Source organism: Tupaia chinensis, unplaced genomic scaffold (assembly GCF_000334495.1).
Source record: "Tupaia chinensis unplaced genomic scaffold, TupChi_1.0 Scaffold000268_1, whole genome shotgun sequence".
Classification (NCBI taxonomy): Eukaryota; Metazoa; Chordata; class Mammalia; order Scandentia; family Tupaiidae; genus Tupaia; species Tupaia belangeri.
This window is the reverse complement of record NW_006159748.1, coordinates 71,993-83,584: the sequence shown is the minus strand read 5'-3', so window position 1 is coordinate 83,584 and position 11,592 is coordinate 71,993. Positions and strand designations below refer to the sequence as shown.

The 11,592-nt window shown below is 40.8% G+C and overlaps 1 pseudogene; it reads left to right on the top strand.

Moving 5' to 3' along the window:
• LOC102490172 (protein phosphatase 1 regulatory subunit 14B-like) overlaps positions 1-11,592 on the top strand; it is a 17,333-nt pseudogene that overhangs the window by 1,323 nt on the left and 4,418 nt on the right.

Sequence of the window (11,592 nt, the reverse complement as noted above, 5' to 3'; positions counted from 1 at the left end):
ATGGGAAAGGCCTCAATGAGGTGACAGTTTTTCTCTGACCCATGAAGCCAGTATACACATGTCCATGAACTAGAGTCCAGGGTAAAGGCTTAGCTGTCCAGATACTAGGATGAAGAGGTAAATTAGACCAGAGAAGAGGTTATAACACAGCCAGTGTGGGTGGAGGAATTCTAGAAGGAGAAAGGTGGGGGGGAGCAAGGTAGAGCCAGGCCTCTAGGCCTGAAAGTCACTATTGGTCTCTGTTTCTGTGAGACAACGTTACCCCAAATTTTTAAGCTTACAAAAGTCTTATAGTATCTGACAGTGTGGATCCGAACCCAGGACCAACTGAGGCTAGTTGCTTTTGCCTCCAGGTTTCTTGGGAGAATGAGGCTATGGTCTCGACTAAGGCCCTCCTAAAGCAGAATTAGTTTCTGAGATCATGAGTTATTGGCAGGTTTCAGTTTGGAATAGAGTCTAAATTCTTGTTTATTGCCTTGGGCTTTCTGTTAATTCTTTACCACGGGAGCCTTACCATAAAGTAACTGAAGTTTCTGAACTTGATTCCTAGGTAAAGGATTCCCTTTTATTCTTTTTATCTTTTTTAATTTTTAAAAATTTATTTATTTATTTATTTATGTATGTATGTATGTTCTGGAAGCCTGTAACTAAATGCAGTCCAAGCCAGAGAGGTCATTACACTAGAGTCTGTGTACCAGGAAGCAAGAATAGATGGAAGCAATTATGGGGTTTCTTAGAACCCCATAATTCTATAGGCCAGCATAAGGCACTAGGTTGTAATTCTAAAGAATCATTTATTCAATTTGACCAGAAAGACAAGGGGAAGAGAGTGGAGTGAGAAAACAAATTTTCAGTTCCAGGACTTGAACCACAGTTGTCCATGTGTGAGACTAGCATCTTAATCATCATGCCACCTGTCGACCCCTCTAAGTCTAAATATAATGGGAAAATACTGATGAATTTTATGTCAAAGAGTCAGTATCTGAATTTCAATTGGTGGGCTCATTGGTTACACACATCAACCTTCCTATGGTGCACACTAGGAAGCAAAATCAAGAGAAAAAAAAAAGAAAAATGACTTTTCATATATTACAGACCAGATTTCAGACTGTTTAAAGTTATATTTTATTCTGCATCCTACCCCTTTTTGTAATACTCCCATTTGTAAGTTTGTGCATTTGCTACATGTGGTATCAGCCCATGGATTATATAGGTATTAGAGGTACATATACCTGGTGACATCCCTAAAAGCAGAGGCTGGAACAATCTCCATTGTGCAAGTGAGTAGATAAGGGAGGCCCTGAGAGGCAAAATGGCTTGTCCAGGTCACAGCCCTAAAAATAAGGAGGATCCAGCAGTGATCCCAGTTCTTTCTCAGAGCTCAGAGACTTCCCCATTTCTATGAGTGGGCTATATGATAATAGCTGTGTTCAGTTATGGATCCAGAATGAGATGAGTGTGAGCAGTCAGTGGCTGGAGAGAACCTTGGAGAAATAAGATCTGAGTAGCCCAGAAAGAAGGGACCACAAGAAGTGGCCTCAGCTCATTGACAATAGACCCCAACAGAACTTGGAACCCTGATAACTAGTCACCCACATTCCAGAAATAGCCTCTACTCACCTCCCTTAGCTGGAGTCCTTTGAGAGAGCCAGATGTTTTGCTCCATTTCAACTTCAAAGGATTTGGGCTCAGAAAACTCCAGAGTGAGAACCATTCCTAATTCTACAGATATTTGCTATTCCCTCCCACTGAATATCCTGACCAGTCATGAGAATGCAAAGGCAACATGGGGCACTTTAGGGTTTGTCACCTCCCAGTCTCACTTAAAATATTTCTCATGATTCTCTTTGGTTGGGGACAGTGTGAGAACATATGGGAGTGAACATTCTCTGGGCAAGAGTAGGTGGTTAATGAGGTAGAGGCTTGGTGGGCTCATTGGTTACACACATCAGGTCATGGCTGGTTGGGCAGTAAGAGGAGCGTTGGAGCAGGGTCCTTATGTCTGTTTCATACTAACTCTGAGCTCTAGACTGTCATCTGTTTTCGTCTCAGAACTCTTCTGTGAGGACACTGCTATTTGTCTGATTCTGGGTCAGGTCACATGGGCAGAAAGTGACAAGGGCAGAAGGCTCTGTTGTTTCCTGGACTCACTTCCATTTTCTGACAGCTCTAGGAGACTGGCATGGTCAGTGGGAACCCATCTTCCCTCTCTCTGGGTGAAGAACATTTACCCATACAGCTGACAGAGGGGTCAAGCTGGCTTAAGTAAGTGCAGGGTGGAGGAGTCTCCACAAACTCAGCCTGGAGATGTCTGGGCAGACTTTTGCCCATATATTGCCCTGAAGATTCTCAGGACTCCTCTCAGGGTTATCCTTCTTCAGTGACTTATGGGACCCACCCCAAGGAATCTGATTCTCCTCCCCTCCTTCACCCCACCATATAGCTTATTGATCAGATGCAAAATCATTTTTCATGTTTTTGGAGAAATATGTGAGAAAAACACTTAGTATTTTGTTTTTGCTTCATGTTATGAGTACCAGTGTTTGCATGTGGCTAGGGATCATTTTGAGTAAACTGTCCCTCCATCATCCTATCCCAGTGTGGAAATGAATCAGCCCATATTCTGAATGACATGAGAGTGGGGACCATTAGGGTAGGGCAACTCCTTCTACATTGCCTATGTCCTGTGCATCTAAACAAAGTTCCCCACCTCCCAACAAACCCTGGGCCTGCTGTACAGTGCTACCTTGGCCACTTGCTAGCTATGTGTTAGGAAGGTCATTTCTTCTTTATGTGCCTCAGTTTTCTCCTGTGAAAACTGAGGTAAATGAAGACCAAACACACAGGGTTATTTCAAGGTCTCAGACAAGCCAGGGGAAGTGTAGCCCCAGAGTTGACCTTTTGGGAAGGGCTGCCAAAGAGCTGTGCTTGCTCTTGTTTATAACTATAAAAGCACAAATGCATGAAAATATCATAACTGCAATATTGGCAAGAATACAATGAATCTACCCACCTATATGCATCTCACCAGTTTTATTAGTACTTATTAGTATGTTTCTGTATACGTGCATGGTTTTTCACTTTTTTTCTTGAGGATTTTTTTCCATATGTAGGTTTATTTCCCTATTAGTAAAAATACAAATGCTTTTAATCACACAATTTATCTTCTATTGTCCTGTAACAACATCTCATTTTTATTCTGGATACTTTGTAGCAAACAGGGTGTCAGCATAGGTGTAAGTTTAGTATTATTAGAAACTGCCTAGCTGGTGCCAGATGGTGGCATTGTGGTTAAAGCTACTGGATCCCACATGACTGACTGCTTGGTTCAAGTCTCAGTCTCAGCAATTTGAAAACCATGCCAAGCACAGGTAGTGTATGCCCATAACACCAAAATGGAAAAATGATGGAGAAGGTATTGTGTTGTGACCATGCTCATGGAGTTATTTTCTTGCTTTCCATCTCTGTATCTCTGGTGAGCTTGCAAATTAAAGGATGAAAGGAACTCCCTAACTATTCTTCAAAAGTGCTATATCATTTTGTATTCTCATCATCAATGGATGAGTGATTATTTCTTCAGTTTCTTTCCTGAATTGACTCCATATAATTTTTTATACTTTATGCACTCTAATAGGTATGTATTTATAACTCATTCCTTTAATGTCATTCCCATTCTCATAGTCCTGCTTTCAAAAGCACTTCCCAGGTCACATTGCAGTGGTTATACTTAACATTTGTAGGATCCACTCAGATTATTGTGAGGACTCATATTGCTTCTATATCTGTTGGAGGCCAAATTTGTGGAAGAAATAATTAAGGACCCTAGAATCTAGACATATGTCAGGGGACTGGTATGTGCCTCCACCGGGACTGGTATGTGTCTCCACTTATGTTGTTTCCATGGTCATCCTAGGGAGAAACACTTTACAGACTTCCTCACTTCATAAGTAGACTTCTCTATTTGTAAATACTCTTCTGAGGCCCAGGGTGAATTGCTCACCCTCCAACACCTGGACCTCCACAGTTCTTTCTAACAAGGTTTTCTGCTTCAGGTTTAGAGCACTTCTCTTAGCCAGCCACATTTACTCCCACTTTTGCATGAGACAAAAATTTTGCTTATAACCTTCTTCATGAGCTAAGTCAACTAGCTTGAAAATGTAAAGAAAGGGGATGTTGTTTCTGTAGGCTTTTGTAAGAATTTTAGAAGTGAGGGACCAGCAGTTAGCGTAGTGGCTATGTCACTGGATTCCCATGTAGTCGACCATGGTTCGCGTCCCAGACCTGGTGGCTTAAAACTCATGCCGGGTGCGTGTGCATGTGTGCCCAAGATCCCAAGAGGAGAATGGAGGAGAAGGGATTGAAGTGTGGCCATCCCCCCTGGGGGGTGACTTCTCGCTTTCTGTCTCCCTGTCTTTCTGGTGAGCACATGTGCCCTATAGCAAAAACTTCTCCATAAAAAAAGAATTTTAGAATGATATAATTAAGAACCAAGCCTATCAGGAAAAGTCCTATATAAGACCAGGGAAAATATGTATCTTATCTATGACTTCTCTCTTTAAACACTTAATGTTTCTTCAGTCATTCCTGGAAAAAAATGTGCCTATCACTTTTGCTCAATTTAAGGTTATACTTATTTTTCTTACTTGACTGATATGCCACTATGAGACCTCTGCCTTTTTTCAACACAATGACTGGCAATTTTCCTCCAGACTTTTTCTCTTTCTTTCTCTCTCCCTGTCGTCTTCCATTGTCATTGTCGTCGTTGTCTTCTTCTTCCTCTTCTTCCTCTTCCTCTTCTATTCTTCGCCTTCTCCTCCTTCTTCTCTTTCTATTCTTTTTCTTTTCTTCTCCTCTTCTACCTACTTCTCCTTCTTCTCCTTCTCCTATTCTTCTTCTCCTCCTTCTCCTCTTCCTCCTCTTCTTCTTTTCTTCTCCTCTTCCGCCTCCTCCTCCTCCTTCTTACCAAAGTCATATCCTAGCTTTATTAAAGGGCCCAAGCTGCAGAATCAATTTAAAAGCACAAAAAGTCCCATCAGTTTAATAACAATTGAAAAGGGGGAACAGGGGAAGAAGCCCTAAATCAGGGGCATGAGGACCCCTGCTCATGGCACCAGGCCTGGTCACAGGGTCTCATGGTATTGCTGTTATTATGAGGTCTAGGGTCAGTGATTGTCCTGTAGGAGCCACTGATCACTTGGGTCAGGACCCTTAATTCTGGAGTGTGCTCAGCTTCTGCATGTCTCAGATCTTGTTCAGAAGGCCAGAGATGAAGGTCTCAATGGGTTTATAGCAATCAATCAGCAGTTCCTTGACCCCCAGCCCAGGTATCATCACTCTCCATGTCTAGAAGCTTGTCCACATTGATCTCCAGCCCTGGGATTTCCTCTTTCTGTCAGTCATACAGGCACATAAGTTGCTCCAGAGTCCACTCCTCCAGGTTCAGATGCTTCTGTAGCTCCTTGTGGTCATACTTGTGGCAGACCTTCCATTGCCTCATGGGCCCTCATTGTCTTTGCCAACTGGGCCCTTGCCTGCAGCCCCAGGGGTGCTCTGAAAGTATATTCAAAGCCCTGGGCCATCACTTGGCCCAGGCCAGTGTGCCAATGCCAGCCCCCTGGCGGTCCACTGTCTACCACATGGCTGCTGAAGCCACACGGCCATGTGCACCTTTGAGCCTCTCCCTGTCCTGCTGCCTATGGAGCATCTGCCTGCTGGCTCCTGGCTACTGGCTTGGGTTATCTCACTGGGTCAGCTCCCAGTGAGCTCCCTGTCTTTTTCAGATCTTCCCTTCCTAGACCATTTTCTGTCATTCACAAGAATGGCTTTTTCCAGAGGGATGACTCACTCTTGGTTCTTCCTATGCCTGGAGTTGCTTTCATTGTAGAACCAAATGGGAGTCTCAAAGGAGATGCCCATATCAAATTACTATCTTGGGCTAAACTATGTGTTTCTCCACTCCAAGGTAAAGCCAGATGAAGAATAGGTCATAGCTAACAGAAGGATTCCAAGATCCTAGAGTCACTCAGGCTGAAGATGTTCAACCAAGAAAATGGTCCCAGGGACAAAAAAGGACAATAGCAATCTGGGGATTCCCAGGCCAGTCCTGGAGCTTAGCTTGCCTTCAAGGGATGCCTTGGGTGGGATCTTAACTCTAGAATGCTATAAAAGCAAGAGATAGTCCATAGATCTCAGGATGCACCAAAAAGGCCAAGGGTGTGTGGTCATCTAGCAGTTCCTATAAGCAAACTGATGGGGACAAACAGTTCGAAATACCTAGCTTGTTCACACTGGGTTGTTCATTGCCTAGTGGGACACTCCAGGACAAGTCTCTGCCTCTAGGTTGCCTACTGCCCCTTCTGTCATTCTTTCTTTTATTTATAGGAGGCATGGAAAATAATTACTTGACCCCCCCCTCCACTCGGACTCACACCTTGACTGTGTCTTTAATAACTGGGAAATGTTTGATCTTGATAATTGCTCATATTTAGAAATGCTACTTTTTAATGTTGATTTTCTATCCTGCCACTTTATTCGGTTATTACTTCAAGAAATTTTTTTTTATGGATACCTTTGAGTCTTCTGTGTATACAATCATGTCATCTGCAAATAGAGGTAATTTCAACTCTTCTTTCTGTATTGGAATTACTTTTGTTTCATTCTCTCGTCTGAACACATTGACTAGGACTTCCAGTACTGTCTTGAAAAGGAGTGGAGCAAGTGGGCAGCCTTGTCTTGTATCATCTTTTAGTGAAAAAGTTTTCATATTTTCCCCCAGTCACTATAATGCTAGCTAAAGGTTTTTTTGTTTTTTGTTTTTGAGAGGTTTTTGCGATAGGGCACATGCACTCGCCAGAGAGACAGAGAGACAGAAAGTCAGAAAGTGAGAAATAACCCCCCAGGAGGGGATGGTCATGCCGCAATCCCTTCTCCTCCATTCTCCTCTAAGGATCTTGGGCACGCACGCACACATGCCTGGCATGAGTTTTAAGCCACCCGGTCTGGGATGTGAACCGCAGTCGACGGTCGACTACGTGGGAGTCCAGCTACATAGCCATTACGCTAACTGCTGGTTCCCTAGCTATAGGTTTTTGATAGATAGCTTTGATTATGCTGAGAAATTATCTTTCTGGGCCGATTTTGCTGAGAGTCTTGGTCATGAAGGGATTTTGAATTTTGTTAGATGCTTTTTCTGCATAGATTTAAATGATCACATGGTTTCAGGACCAGCAGTTGGCATAATGGCTATGTCACTAGACTCCCATGTAGTTGATCGTAGTTGAAATCCCAGACCTGGTGGCTTAAACTCACACCATGCACGTGTATGTGTGTGTCCAAGATCCGGAGAGGAGAATGAAGAAGAAGGGATTGCAGGGGATGATTTCTCGCTTTCTGTCTCTCTGTCTCTCTCTGTCTGGTGAGTGCATGTGCTCTATAGCAAAAATCTCTCCCTCACCCCCCAACCCCCAACCCCCCAAAAGAAATGATCATATGGTTTTTATTTTTCTTTCTGTTGATATTATCTATTACATTTATGATTTTGCTTATATTGACTCACCCCTACATCTCTGGAATGAAGCCTGTTTGGTCATGATAAATAATCTTTTTCATGTGTTATTGAATACAATTTTCTAGTATCTTGTTGAGAATTTTTGTGTCTATATTCATCAGAGATATTGGTCTGTAGTTTTCTTGTTGTGTCCTTATCTGTTTGGGAAATGAGGGTGATAGAGAACTCATAAAGTGGATTTGAGAGGGTTCTTTCCTTTTGGAACTTTAGAAATAATTTGAGGAAAGTGGAGGTTACTTCTTTAAAAGTTTTGTAGAATTCAGAAGTGAAGTCATCAGGACCTGGACTTTTTTTATTGGGAACTTATTCCTGATTCAATATCATGGCTTGTTATGAGTCTATTCATTCTTTCTATGTCTTTGTGAGTCAATGTTGGTAGACTATATGTGTCCAGGAATTTGTCCATCTCATCTAGGTTTTCTTGTTTGTTGGTGTATAGTCACTCATAGTATCCTCTAATGATGTTTTGTATTTCTATTATGTCTATAGTAATGTTGCCTGATTCATTGAGAATTTGATATATCTGGTTCTTTTCTCTCTTCTTAATTAGTCTAGCTAATGGTGTGCCAATCTTGCTTATCTTATCAAAGAACCAGCTTTTGCTTTCATTTATTTTCTGCATAGTTTATTTCTTTTCAATTTCATTTCTTTCTGCTTGAATCTTTATTATTTCTTTTCTCCTGGCACTTTTTAGATTTTTGGTTGTTTTACCAATTCCATGAGGCATGATGTCAGGTTGTCCATTTGTCACCTTTCCATCTTTTTCTTATGGGCACTAATTGCTATGAAATTCCCTCTTATGACTGCTTCTGGGGTGTCCCAAAGATTATGGAATCTCATGCACTCATTATTATTTGTTCCCATGAATCTTTTGATTTATTTCTTAATCTCTCTGATAGTTGTGATGTGATTCAGGAGTAGGTTATTTAGTTTCTATGTATTTGTGTATTTTAGGGTTTTTTCTGGAAATTGATATCAAATTTAATTGTATCGTGGATATAGTTTCTATGACTTTGAATCTGTAAAGTCTTGTTTTCTGCCCAATTATGTGATCAGTCTTCAAGAAGGCACCATGTGGGGGTGAGAGAAATGTATATTTTGTGGTTTTAGGGTGAAAAGTTCTATAGATGTCTGTCAACTCCTTCTGACTTATCTGAATATCTTTGCTTATTTTTTGTCTCGATCTGTCTAAAGGAGATAATGGGATGTTGAGGTCCCTAACAAGTGTGTTGCAGTTTATCTCTTCTTTTAGATCTTGGGGTGCTCACATATTTGGGTACTCCTAAATTGGGTACATAGATATTCTCTTCTCATGATCTTGGCCATGCATGCACATGTGCCCAGCATGAGTTTAAACCACCAGGTCCAGGACATGAACTGCAGTTGACCACATGGGAGTCCAGCAACTAGCCATTACACCAGCTGCTGGTCTTGTATTCTGAATTCTTTATCCATGCATGCACAGGTGCCTGGCATGAGTTTAAGCCATCAGGTCCAGGACATAAACTGCAGTTGACCACATGGGAGTTCAGCAACTAGCCATTACACCAACTGCTGGTCTTGTATTCTGAATTCTTTATCTGACTATTCCATGAGTTCCACTGTGCTGTCTGTGGATGATGAAGAATTATTATTTTCACTTAGTGAAGAGTTTTTTTTTTTTTTTTTTTTTTTTTTTTTTCATATTTCTTACACCTGTTGTGGTTTCTGGTCATCTGATGAAGTATATATTTTTACCCTGTGAACTGCACTTTGTTGCAAAGAGAGGCATGTTCCAAATGCCTCTCAGATTCTAGAGAACAGATGCACCTGAGGCTGAGTCACAGGGTCTGAACTGGAAGTGATGAATGGTGTGAGCAGGTCAAGGCAGTCTGTGGCCTCACTCTGCAAACTCGCTTTTGTTGTGCAGAAATGGGAAAAAAGGCAAAGTAGAAGTTGGGAGCAAGAGGGTACCTGGGACGGAGGAATGGGGTGCGCAGGCCCAAGGCGGCCTTGGTCTGCACACTCACTTCTGCCACACAGGAACTGGGTAAACCATGAGGCAGAAGTTAAGAGGAAGAGGGCATCTGGATCAGATGTATGGGACGCGCAGGTTGAAGGTGGTCTCTGGCCTTGGTCCATACACACTTGTGCCACACAGGAACTGGGAAGAAAGGCGAGGCAAGAGTCAGGACCAACAGGGAAGGTGGAGTAGATGAATGTGATGCAGAGGTCCAAGACAGTCTTTTGCCTTGATCTGCACACCCACTTCTGCTGTGCAGGAGCTGAGAAGAAAGGCAGGGTGGAATCTGAGAGCCAGTTTTCTCGTTTTATGTCTTTGTGTAGTTTTGGAATTGGGATGATGGAGGCTTTGTAGAATGAATTTGGAAGTGTTCTTTCCTTTTGAATCTTTGAAAATAGTTTGAGGAGAATTTTGGATAGTTCTTTAAAAACTTTTAGAATTCAAAATCTTTAGAATGATAGTTCTTTAAAAACTTTTAGAATTCAAAAATAAAACCTTGGGCCCTGGGCTGTTCTTTGTTGGGAGACTATTAGTGATTCAATTTCATTGCTAGTTATGGGCTTATTCAGACTTGCTATTTCTTCCTGGTTCAGTCTTAGTAAGTTATACATATACAGAAATTTGTGCATCTCATCTAGGTTGTCTTGTTATTTGGCATATAATCGTTCATAGAATTATCTGGTATTTTTTTGTTTTCATTATGTTCATTGTAGTGACACCTGTTTCCTTGTTGGTATTACTTATCTGGTTCCTTTCTCTATTGATTACTCTAGCAAACAGTGTGTAAATTTTGTTCTTCTTTCCAAAGCACCAGCCTTTGTCTTTGCTTATTTACTGTACATTTCTTTTATCCTCTGTTTCATTTATTTCTCCTCAAATCTTCACTATTGTTTTCTCCTGGAGTTTTGTTGTTGTTGTTTTTCCAGTTTCTTGTGATTTATCATTAGATTCTTTAGTTGTCACTTTTTTTTCCTTGTGGGCATTAATTTCTATGAACTACTCTTATGACTGCTTTTGCTGTGTTCTATAGGTCATGAATGGTTGGTTGGTTGTTATCACTGTTTTTTATGAACCTTCTGATTTCAGTATTAATTTTTTCTGTAATTGTAAAGTCATTCAGGAGTAGATTGTTTAGTTTCCATGTGTTTGTATATTTTTGAGGGTTCTCTCTGTAGTTGATTTTCAAATTTGATATTATTGTGGTTGAAAAAGATGCTGGACATAGTGTCTATACATTTGAATTGTAAAGCCTTATTTTGTGCCCTGTCATGTGGTTGATCTTCAAAAATGTTCCATGGGACGTGAGAGAAATGTATTATTTGTACTTTTTGACTGAAGTACTCTGTAGATGTCTGTCAAATCCATTTTATGTATGGTATCATTTAGATTTTGAATCTCTTTTTATTTATTTTTTGTCTAGATGATCTGTCCAGAGGAGATTGCAGTCTTTCTCTTCCTTGAGATCTAACAGTATCTCTTTGATGTATTTAGGTGCTCCAGTGTTGAGTGCATGGATATTTACAAGTGTTATATATTCCTGGTGAATAAGTCTTCTTGGTTCTATAGAATGTCCTTCTTTGTCTTTTCTTACATCCTTCAACTTAAAGTCTATTTTGTTTGATATCAATATCACAATGCCAGCCTTTTATTTTTTGTTTCCATTCACATGAAATATCTTGTTTCCAGCCCTTCACTTTCAGCCTATATATGGCCTCAGCAATGAGGTGAGTCTTTTATAAGCAGCATATACATGTCTTCTATTTTTGTATCCATTCAGCCAGTCTGTGTTTTTTAATAGGAGAATTTAAACGATTAACATTTAGTGTTATTATTGACATTTGCAGATCTATCTCTGCCATTTTGTTAACTATTTTCTTGGCTGTTTTTTGTCCTCTTATTTTTGTTTGTCTCCCTTTACCTTTCCTGTTACAATACTCCCTTCAATATTTCTTGTAGAGCTGGTCCTATATCGGTGCTTCTTTCAGTTTTTGTTTGTCTGAAAATACTTTTATTTGTTCTTTCC